Source organism: Bufo gargarizans, chromosome 5 (assembly GCF_014858855.1).
Source record: "Bufo gargarizans isolate SCDJY-AF-19 chromosome 5, ASM1485885v1, whole genome shotgun sequence".
In the NCBI taxonomy this organism is placed as follows: domain Eukaryota; kingdom Metazoa; phylum Chordata; class Amphibia; order Anura; family Bufonidae; genus Bufo; species Bufo gargarizans.
The window spans coordinates 488,009,878-488,021,683 of record NC_058084.1 but is presented as its reverse complement, the minus strand read 5'-3'; the positions used below and the strand labels follow the sequence as shown (position 1 = coordinate 488,021,683).

Here is an 11,806-nt window from a genome sequence, read left to right as displayed (position 1 = left end):
TCAGCAGACAGTATCACACAAGAGAAGCTGTGATCCAGGCTCAGCAGGCTGTATCTCACATGAGAGGCTTAGATACGGCTGTGCTGGCCGCTCCCAGTGTTTGGGGCTCTGGAGATGGTGAGGGAAGCGCCTGTGGCCCTCAGTGATGTGAGGAGAGGAGCAGGAGCCATGTCTGAGTGTACTAACATGGCCGCCGGACGTGTAGGGGGCGGGGCTAGGGCTGACAGGCCAGTGTGCTGGGAGGGGCCAGCCATGTGACGTCACACCGCAAAGCATGCTGGGAGAGGAAAACTCCAGGAACCTGAGGGAAAGAGGAAGTTCTGCTGGAAACGTCCTGTAAAGAGGCTCTGATGTCCGGACAGCGGGAGGGAGAGCCCCGGCATGAGGAGCAGGTACCGGGGAGCCGGGGGCCGCAGGCAGTAGTGCAGTGTATGATGTCTGTCACAGCTGGTGCTTCAGTAGTGCAGTGTATGATGTCTGTCACAGCTGGTGCTTCAGTAGTGCAGTGTGTGATGTCTGTCACAGCTGCTGCTTCAGTAGTGCAGTGTATGATGTCTGTCACAGCTGGTGCTTCAGTAGTGCAGTGTATGATGTCTGTCACAGCTGATGCTTCAGTAGTGCAGTGTGTGATGTCTGTCACAGCTGATGCTTCAGTAGTGCAGTGTATGATGTCTGTCACAGCTGATGCTTCAGTAGTGCAGTGTATTCTGTCTGTGGCAGTTGATGCTTCAGTAGTGCAGTGTATTCTGCCTGTGGCAGGTGATGCTTCAGTAGTGCAGTGTATGATGTCTGTCGCATCTGATGCTTCAGTAGTGCAGTGTATTCTGTCTGTGGCAGTTGATGCTTCAGTAGTGCAGTGTATGATGTCTGTCGCATCTGATGCTTCAGTAGTGCACTGTATTCTGTCTGTGGCAGTTGATGCTTCAGTAGTGCAGTGTATGATGTCTGTCGCATCTGATGCTTCAGTAGTGCAGTGTATTCTGTCTGTCGCATCTGATGCTTCAGTAGTGCAGTGTATTCTGTCTGTCGCATCTGATGCTTCAGTAGTGCAGTGTATTCTGTCTGTGGCAGTTGATGCTTCAGTAGTGCAGTGTATGATGTCTGTCGCATCTGATGCTTCAGTAGTGCAGTGTATTCTGTCTGTCGCATCTGATGCTTCAGTAGTGCAGTGTATTCTGTCTGTGGCAGTTGATGCTTCAGTAGTGCAGTGTATTCTGTCTGTGGCAGCTGATGCTTCAGTAGTGCAGTGTATTCTGTCTGTGGCAGTTGATGCTTCAGTAGTGCAGTGTATTCTGTCTGTGGCAGTTGATGCTTCAGTAGTGCAGTGTATTCTGTCTGTGGCAGCTGATGCTTCAGTAGTGCAGTGTATTCTGTCTGTGGCAGCTGATGCTTCAGTAGTGCAGTGTATTCTGTCTGTGGCAGCTGATGCTTCAGTAGTGCAGTGTATGATGTCTGTGGCAGCTGATGCTTCAGTAGTGCAGTGTATGATGTCTGTCGCAGCTGATGCTTCAGTAGTGCAGTGTATGATGTCTGTGGCAGTTGATGCTTCAGTAGTGCAGTGTATGATGTCTGTGGCAGTTGATGCTTCAGTAGTGCAGTGTATGATGTCTGTGGCAGTTGCTGCTTCAGTAGTGCAGTGTATTCTGTCTGTGGCAGTTGATGCTTCAGTAGTGCAGTGTATGATGTCTGTGGCAGTTGATGCTTCAGTAGTGCAGTGTATTCTGTCTGTCGCAGCTGATGCTTCAGTAGTGCAGTGTATGATGTCTGTGGCAGTTGATGCTTCAGTAGTGCAGTGTATTCTGTCTGTGGCAGTTGCTGCTTCAGTAGTGCAGTGTATTCTGTCTGTGGCAGTTGCTGCTTCAGTAGTGCAGTGTATTCTGTCTGTGGCAGTTGATGCTTCAGTAGTGCAGTGTGTGATGCCTGTCGCAGCGGATGCTTCAGTAGTGCAGTGTATTCTGTCTCTGACAGTTGTTGCTTCAGTAGTGCAGTGTATGATGTCTGTGGCAGTTGATGCTTCAGTAGTGCAGTGTGTGATGTCTGTGGCAGCTGATGCTTCAGTAGTGCAGTGTATTCTGTCTGTGGCAGCTGATGCTTCAGTAGTGCAGTCTGTTATGAGTGCCGCAGGATCCTCCCCGCAGTCTGCTGGATGTGACGGGGTTGGTGCTGCTGTGGGGAGGGTCTCCCAGTGGACGTCCTATGACAGACCTGGAGGAGGAGCCGCCGTTCCAGCCACAAGTCACAGGGAGAAGCCGAAAACGGGATAAATCCAGCGACATGTTTATACGGCAGGGACCGATCCAGCAGCAGCCGCCACGTCCACCGGGGCTCGTGACCGCGGCACCTGGAGCCGCAAAAACCTGCAACTATAAAACAGGGTTAAAAAAAAATAGTCAAATCCCCCCCCCCCCTCCCTGAAGTTATAAGTACATACACAACACACGCCGCGGGCGCCTCCGCTATTAAGATCTACAAGGATTTATCGCAAATGGGAAAATAGAAAAACCGTCGCCCACAATCGGGCGTCAGTGAGAAGCCCAGACGGGGAATGCGCACACAGCGCCGCACACGTCATGGCGGTCAGAAGACGGGGATGCAGAGAAAACCAGTAATAAAACCCAGAAAACCTGTATAAATGTGGTGTCGCTGTAATCGCACCGACCGGAGGATGAGAGGAACCGGCAGGAAACGCTGGACCGCAAAACCCAGAAAACTGGAGGAATTGTGTGTGTTTTTTTCTTTTTTTTATCCCCCAGTTGGAATTTTTTCCCGCTTCCCACTACATTGTGTAGAACCGTAAATGGCGCCATTACAAAGTACAACTGGTCCCACAAATAACAAGTCCTCGTCCGGCGATGTTAACGTCCTCGTCATCTATGTTAATGGAAAATAAAGAAGTTCTGGCTCCGGGAAGGCTGGGAGTAAAAAATTACAGTGAAAAATGTCCCTATTATGAAGGGGTTAAACGTCTGAAAATTCCTGTTAAAATGTAAAATCCGTAGAATCCAATGTCACTTGTTCACAGTTGCTGCTTCCAGCTTTTTAAATACCATGTGACTATAGACGACCAATCAGAGAGGAGGTTCCCCATGGTCCGCTCCATGACTACTTGCCCATCATCCCTATCACACTGGGGATCCCTCTGTACCAGCCGGGAGGGTGAGGTCCTGTTTAGGTAACTGTCCTGTTTGGCTGTGAGGTCCATGACCCGTGGACCATTCAGCTTCCCTCCGATTAATGGCCGTCACCGGACGCCCCCCCCCCCTTATCTCTCACCAGGTCCGGCCCTTAGGGGTCCCGTCCAGGCTGGAGATGCAGAGCCACGCGCTGCTTTTCTAGACCCCTCTTTATATTCCATCTTCTCGTGTCCTGGTTTGTAACTTGCGCAGGGCGTGTCCCACATGCTGCAGGCCACGTGGGGCTCCGCACAGTCCACACCTACGTGGTCACAGGTTATAGTTCCCCTCACTGTCCAGTCAGTCCTGCAGATACAGCTCAGGCAGTTCTAACGTTCCGCTCCTTCCGGTGCAGCCTCCATGTGAACGATGAACCTGATCTGGTCTCGAGCTGCTGGGGGACAATTTATTATGTCAATTGGGGCCTTCGAAAAAACAAAGTCTGGCTCCGGCCCCAGAATCGGGTCGTTGGTCAATATTCGACCTGAACTAGAGATGAATTGGATCAAGAAGGAAGAGCAGAAATCGTCTTCCTGTCCCTCCATGACCGGTCCGGCGCCATCACCGGCGTCTTCCCTCCTTGTCTCCGGTTCACCCAGAAGACTTCCTCCGGGTGAACTGGACATTCCTGTAGACCCTCTTATAAAGTACTGGTGTCAAAGGGGCTTTCTGGAATTATCATATTGATGACCGATCTTCAGGATAGGTCATGAGATCGGGGGCTCCTACTCCCCGGACCCCACCGATCAGCTGTATGAAGAGGCTGCTGCGCTCGGTGACCTCTTACGTCTCTTCCAAGGCCATGTGATGTCACCTTCACCGGTCACAGCTGCGATATCAAGCACAACCACTTTACTAAAGACGGCGCTTGGTGACCTGCGAGAAGACTGCAGCGCTCACCGGCGAGCCACGGTCTCCTCAAACAGCTGATTGGTCGGGTGTATCACCACTTCAGCCAGGGATTGTATATAGGGGTCGTGTGAGGGTGCACCATACTTTACACTGCTGTGACCTCAAACATGGAGGAACTGCCCTGACGAGATCTTCCAGTCATCAGTCCAGACAATAGAGAGAAGACCTCATCTCCTCTGATTTCTCCCCAAACGTCCCTCATCATCTCCGGTCATTATAAGCTTTTCTATGGGATTTCATGCGGATTCTACATTGACTTCTCTTCTTCCATTCAGGTTCCTGTGATATAGGATCGTCCGATGACATCATCGGTACCAGATAATGGATGGAGAGGATATAAAATCTTACCCTAGAGATACTCTTCCTCCTTACTGGAGAGGTGAGAGGTTCTGATGATGTCACATTACACCATTATCTATGGTAATTACAGGGGATGTGACTGGAGAGGTGAGAGGTTCTGATGATGTCACATTACACCGTTATCTATGGTAATTACAGGGGATGTGACTGGAGAGGTGAGAGGTTCTGATGATGTCACATTACACTGTTATCTATGGTAATTACAGAGGATGTGACTGGAGAGGTGAGAGGTTCTGATGATGTCACATTACACCATTATCTATGGTAATTACAGGGGATGTGACTGGAGAGGTGAGAGGTTCTGATGATGTCACATTACACCATTATCTATGGTAATTACAGGGGATGTGACTGGAGAGGTGAGAGGTTCTGATGATGTCACATTACACCATTATCTCTGGTAATTACAGGGGATGTGACTGGAGAGGTGAGAGGTTCTGATGATGTCACATTACATCATTATCTGTGGTAATTACAGGGGATGTGACTGGAGAGGTGAGAGGTTCTGATGATGTCACATTACATCATTATCTATGGTAATTACAGGTGATGTGACTGGAGAGGTGAGAGGTTCTGATGAGGTCACATTACACCATTATCTATGGTAATTACAGGGGATGTGACTGGGGAGGTGAGAGGTTCTGATGATGTCACATTACACCATTATCTATGGTAATTACAGGGGATGTGACTGGAGAGGTGAGAGGTTCTGATGATGTCACATTACACCATTATCTATGGTAATTGCAGGTGGACATGGCTGTAGAAGTGATGGACTCTGGAATGTACATGGTGACATTTATTATTGTGTCTTCAATGAACAGGATTACTCCACGGTGAAGAAGACGTCTAGTAATCTGATACATGAGAAGAACAATGAGAAGATCCTAGAAGTCGTCCACAAGATGATGGAGCTGCTGACTGGAGAGGTGACACCGCCGGGAATGCGGGGACATTATACAGTCACAGCACTGGAGGGGTCTGGGTGATGACGGTGTCATTGTGTTGTCAGGTTCCTCTAAGGTGTCAGGATGTCGCTGTCTATTTCTTCATGATGAGTGGGAGTATTTAGAAGGACACAAGGCTCTGTACAAGGAGGACAAGATGGAGGAGGACCAGCCCCTCACATCTCCAGGTAACGGACAGGACTAAATACAAATGTCCTGGAATTCTCTGTCTGTAAAGTCTGAATCCAGTCTCTGTGTCTCCTGCAGAGAGATCCAGTCAGAGGACAACACCAGAAAGATGTCCCCGTCCTCTCCTTCCACAGGATGGTCAGGTATCGTAAATTTCCCCTATCGCTGGTCTCTGCTGTGGCCAGTGATTGGCTGCAGTGGTCACATGCCCCCATCAATGGGATGTTGATTCCCAGAGTCCCAGTACCTGCGGAGGCGGTCGTGGAGTGATGAAGCCGACAACCAGCGGTGGGGATCAGGTAAGTATGAACCCACCACAAGTCCGGTCACTCTGAAGGGATCTGTTAAAAAAGGTTAAAGTTGGATGATGACCCCTTTACCGATCTTTTGTGGTCATGGAAAATATTTCTTGCAACTTGTCCGACCGTCCTGTAACTTACAATATTTGCTTCACAGATTTTATATCAAGATGAAGATCTGCGCAATATTAATGCTACAGAGACAGATGTGAGGGGCGATGAGGAATACAAGGAGGAGATCCCTACAGAGACAGATGTGAGGGGCGATGAGGAATACAAAGAGGAGATTCCTACAGAGACAGATGTGTTGGGTGATGACCAATACAAGGAGGAGGTTCCTACAGAGACAGATGTGAGGAGCGATGAGGAATACAAGGAGGAGATTCCTACAGAGACAGATGTGAGGGGTGATGAGGAATACAAGGAGGAGATCCCTACAGAGACAGATGTGAAGGGCGATGAGGAATACAAGGAGGAGATCCCTACAGAGACAGATGTGAGGGGTGATGACCAGTGTGAGGAGGACATTCCTACAGATAGGAGCCCAGGTGAGTAGTGACCACTAAATGAAGCAGAGACGAGTCTGTAACTGTAATGACCCTGAACTGGACTTCCCCTGTAGCAGGCGCCTCCCCGAGGTACTTACAGTGTCCTCCAGTACTCAGATACCCCCAGGACTTACAGTAGGACCAAACTGTTTAACAGCCGGACCTTCCCCTGAAGAATAATACAAAGCACATATCAGATATAGAGCTCATCAGTAGATGACTGGACCAAGATGAGGATGGTAATCAGATGGTGGAACAAACGGACGATGGGGGTTATATGGTGAGTGGATGATTGAACAGACAATAAGTGACCCTGACTGGAGCTTTCCCTAGATCTGTCCTTAGACGCTGACCCCAATACCCTCACTGACCCTCACTGTCCCTACAGACATTCTTATGGAAAACACTAATCTGTAAAATTGACCCTAAAACAAACAGGAGGACACTAAGGCCTGTTTCGCTTATTCATTAGGTCATCGGCAGCACATTTACACAGGCAGATTGTCGTGAACGAGTGTTCGCAGGTACGGTCGTTCCCGATAATCTGCCCAATAATTGGCTCATGTAAATCCACCATAACCATAAGAACAAAGGTTCACTGATGAAGAAAACTAGGAGAGATACTATAAAATAAAAGGATTACTGGACTGAAAAGCACAGAGCTTACACTATAACCAGCAGCCCCTGCAGAAACTAGGAATATTTACAGTGAGGCTAACCAGTCAGGAGCTCCTCTCCAAACAAGGTGAGCTACAGAAGAGAGGTCGGCTGAGCAAGAGATCAGCTACTGTATAATACATAGCAACTGCCCCAAACATACTAGTAGACAGGAGAAGAGGAAGCAGTAGGAGTGTTCCCGCTGATCCTAGCCCATTACACCAAGGTGGTAACGACTCCCTCAGGTCTGCGCTGTGACTCTCCAGGACGTGCTCAGTAATATCAGGGTGACAGGTCTCTTCCATGAATCTCCTGGACGTGTCCTGGTGTCCCTCTGTGCAGCATTTCACAGCCTCATGTCACACCCTGGACTGCACTGGATTCTGGTGTCCAAATTATGAATGTGCAAGGTGTCACCATATGTGTCGTCCATACAGGCCGCGGGTACCTTCCGTAATCTTCTGCCATACCACTTCATAGGATTTCGGCTCCCACCTCCACTGCAGGTTCCTCTTCCTCCTGACACCTCAGTGCAATGACTCCTTCTAGGAGCAATTATTTGAATGTTCAAAAAAGGAGTAAACGTCCAGTGGCTTATACTACACCTCAGTATGGAGCGGGTGCACACACCGCAAGACAAACCACTGTCAAAAAGGGAAATGTAATGGTAAAGGAATCGGCTGGCGCTCTCTATCTGGCTCTGTGTGGATCAATCACAGAACCATGTGGTATATATAAAAACCATTTTATTAAAATATCGCACTAACAATATATACTGTCAGTGCACATGGACAGTAAACCTAAAATAACGCACATAGCATTCCACTTCTAGGTAAGTATACATCTGGACGTCCACAATCGTCCTAATGTTCTTGGATTATGGAAGTATCCGTGTTAGTAGGTTAACCCACATGGTTCTGTGCTTGATCCATACAGAGCCAGATAGAGAGCGCCAGCCGATTACTTCACCATTATATTGGAATGTTCAGTTGGCTGTAAGAGTATGGGGGCTTAGTCATAGATCTCGGCCATGGAAGAGGAAGGTTATCTCTTCTCACATTGTATTACTGGGACCACTGGCTGTTTCTACTGGGTCGCAGAACAGCAGTATTCCCACTGCTATGTCAGTACCGTACCTTGTATTTGATCTTTGTCCTCCTGGCCATTTACTGCTGCTCTGCACCCCCTACCCCGGGACGGCGGTGTCCCAAGGCACTAGGCGATGTCTGTCTGTCCACTACACAAAATTCTGCTGCCAACAAGATGCCATTAAACCTCTCAGTAAAATCCTGCACTACCCCCAGCAGCTGTGGCCTAATAGTTCTCTCCGGGTTCTTCCCTCCACCTCTCGGTGCTCTGCTAGTATAGGCCATTACTCACCCCCCACCATCTTGAATTTGGGTCAGGATTGCCCCCAGCCCCTCCAAGCTTCCCTCAGTATACAGGGTAAAAGGCTTGGTGTGGTCAACATAGACCAGAACGCGGGAGAGACCAACAATCTCTTCATCGGTGGGAAGGCCTGATCTGCCTTAGCCCCTTGAGATGAATTCAGGTAACACTTCACATAACAAGGAGAGAAACTGCGTCTTATAGACTGACTTGGCCGTGATTGTCACTTAGGATCCAGTAATGACTAGATAGGACAGCGCTACTTTCTTAACCCTTTCAGCCCTGGGTAATTTTTTGTCTTTCATTTCTAATTTTTTACTCCCGGCTTTCTCTGAGTCATTATGACTTAAGTGCAGTTCCACCACAGTGCAATGGGTTTTATTTTTACTGCGTTCCCTACACGGTAAAACTGAATAATGGAAGCACTCACTAGTATTAGCTTCCCCCACACACACTTTTGGGGGAAAAAGTATGTCTTATATGTGGGGTCCTTGATGTGGTGTCTGTAGAAAAGGTCACTAACTGAACAACCCCTTTAGTTGTTTGACCACCTGATATCCCACAGCGCTGATCAGAAGGCTGGAGTTGTCACCTGTTCTTCCCTTTGTGAACCCATTCAGCAGGACTGGACTTTCAGGGCAGAATCTAACAGCATTTCCACAGTCTAATAAAAGCAGGTCACCAACCCTAAATACTGGTTGCCTCTGGCCGGTCCTATATACTAAGAGATTCCGGATAAGTAAGCAATCGCCCCCACTCTGCTCGGCTTCCCAGCTGTCCGTGACAACCTGCCACAGTTTCCGACTACCATTCTGCTCCTACTTAAGACTCCAGCACCCCCCACCCATCCTCTAATGGTCCCCGTGCTGACTCCTTCAGGGAGCACATTAGCGGGGGCATAGTCTGTATAGAGAATGCACCAGGGAAGCCGGGACAGTCTTGTGGAGGGCACTGGTGACAACTCTATTGCTTGCCCCTTTACAGATCTCCCAGTGCCCCCTTATTAGTGACTCTGCCACAATTATTTACTTATAATTCCTGATCCTCACATGCAGATTTTCGAGCTCTTGTTAAAGAACGGAGGGGTCGTTTCACTCGGTATGATTAACTGTAACAAGCAGTAAGCCTGGTTTAATAGGGTTGATCCTGTTGACAGATACTCTGTGATGGGAACCTATCACTTCTGTGCTGGCAGTCAGTACTTTTAGATTACCGATAGGCCAAACCCCACAGCACATGCCAGCACTAGGAGGGAGATGAGTCCGATGAGGCTCACTACCCCCACCGTCCGCCTCCTCCCGATGTTCACTGGCAGGTTTCTTTCCAGTTGTGCATAGGAAAACCAGCCAGTCTTGGTCCGGAGGCAGGGGAGGGTAGAGGTAGTTACTTATCGGACTTGCCTCCCTCGCAGCCCTGGTGCACACTGTGGGGTTCGGCTTGTCAGTACTGACTGCACAGATGTGACAGACCGCTGACATCACCGGGCCTGTGACCACACTATGCTGCCCCCTGTGAGGGCCACGACCTACAGGTGACAGGTTCCCTTTAAGGCAGATTTTTTTATACAAAGGATTTTAATAGAGAATAGTATTTCCGGCCTTACGCTGACTCCATAGCCATGGCTTCCTCATACATCACCGCACTGTTCCTCTCCACTGCCCTGCACTAAAGTGCATTTTTATATGTTATAAAATATCAGTATTATTTAAAAAATGTATATTATTAAAAATAATTTTACTAAATTTTGTTCTTGTCAGAAGACTGTACTGGGAGCTCGGAGGGACAATTGATATCTACAGATTATAATGCATATGATCCGGGTGTCACATCAGATACGTATGAAGATTGTGCCATTATCCCAGATGTACCATCCACCCTTCACAGCAAAACTGCTGTCATCTGACCCTTTAAAACAAATCCGATCTTCTGATTCATCACAGACCGTTAACCAGAATGCAAGCCACAAAAGGGGTGTGGGAGCCCAAAGAGCTCAGAAAGGGAAAGAAGTCATATCCATGTTCAGAATGTGGGAAATGTTTTACTCAGAAATCAGAACTTGAGAGGCATCAGAGAGTTCACACGGGAGAGAAGCCGTATTCATGTTCAGAATGTGGGAAATGTTTTACTCAGAAATCACATTTCATAAACCATCAGATAATTCACACAGGGGTGAAGCCATATTCATGTTCAGAATGTGGTAAATGTTTTACTAAGAAATCAAATCTTCAGAGTCATCAGAGAATTCACACATGGGGTGAAGCCATATTCATGTTCAGAATGTGGGAAATGTTTTATTCAGAAATCATCTCTTAAGACCCATCAGAGAATTCACACAGGTGAGAAGCAATATATTTGTTCAGAATGTGAAGAGTGTTTTGCTAGAAAATCCGCTCTTCTTTTACATCATAGACGTTACACAGGGGAGAAGCCGTATTCATGTTCGGAATGTGGGAAATGGTTTACTCATAAATCATATCTTATTAAACATCAGAGAATTCACACAGGGGAGAAGGCATATTTATGTTCAGAATGTGGGAAATGTTTTACTAAGAAATCATATCTTCAGAGTCATCAGAGAATTCACACAGGAGAGAAGCCGTATTCATGTTCAGAATGTGGGAAATGTTTTACTCAGAAATCCCATCTTGCGAGACATCAGCAAATTTGCACAAAGAAGAAGCCGTATTCATGTTAAGGATGTGACTGATATTTCGTTAGTAAATCTGATCTTCAACATTAAAGATGTCACATGGGAAAAACATCTGTAGTCATGTTAAGAATGTTTAACTCAGAAATATATTGTTGGGAATTAAAAAATTCCCACAGGAAGAGCCACTTTCATGCAGGGAAATATTTTACTCACAAATTAAGTTTTGAGAGAGATCAAGAATTCACACAGGGGAGAAGCCGTATTCCTGTCCAGAATGTGGGAAATGGTGTGCTCTGAAACCCAATCTTCATCATGAAAATAATCAAAAAGGGGAGAGGCCATAATTATGTACGGCCTGTGGGAAATGTTTTACTTGCCAATCGGATTGTGTTAAACATCAGAGAATGCACGTAGGGGAGAAGCAGTTTTAACCCCCTACATAACACTTGCCATACATGTACGGCAGGTTTTGGGTATTTAACAACTTCTGCCTTAAAGATAAAGTGATTGGACTTCCGGTTCCGGCGCCGCTATGTGAGGACGCAGTGCACGGAGCTCCTGCATATCGCCGAACACCTTCATTTTGCAGCGCAGGGAACTGCTTTTCAGCCCTGAGAGACGCTCGACTGACACCACCTACCAGCACTGAGGAGCTGATGGAAAGATATCTCCTCCGTAGTGG

The 11,806-nt window shown here is 47.6% G+C and overlaps 1 long non-coding RNA gene across 1 annotated transcript; it reads left to right on the top strand.

Annotated features, from left to right (window-relative positions):
* Positions 1 to 6,369: 6,369 nt before the first annotated feature.
* Positions 6,370 to 11,233, top strand: LOC122937822. Its single transcript, XR_006389925.1, has 2 exons — positions 6,370 to 6,428; positions 10,232 to 11,233. It is a non-coding gene; the product is annotated as an uncharacterized LOC122937822 (long non-coding RNA).
* Positions 11,234 to 11,806: the final 573 nt, after the last annotated feature.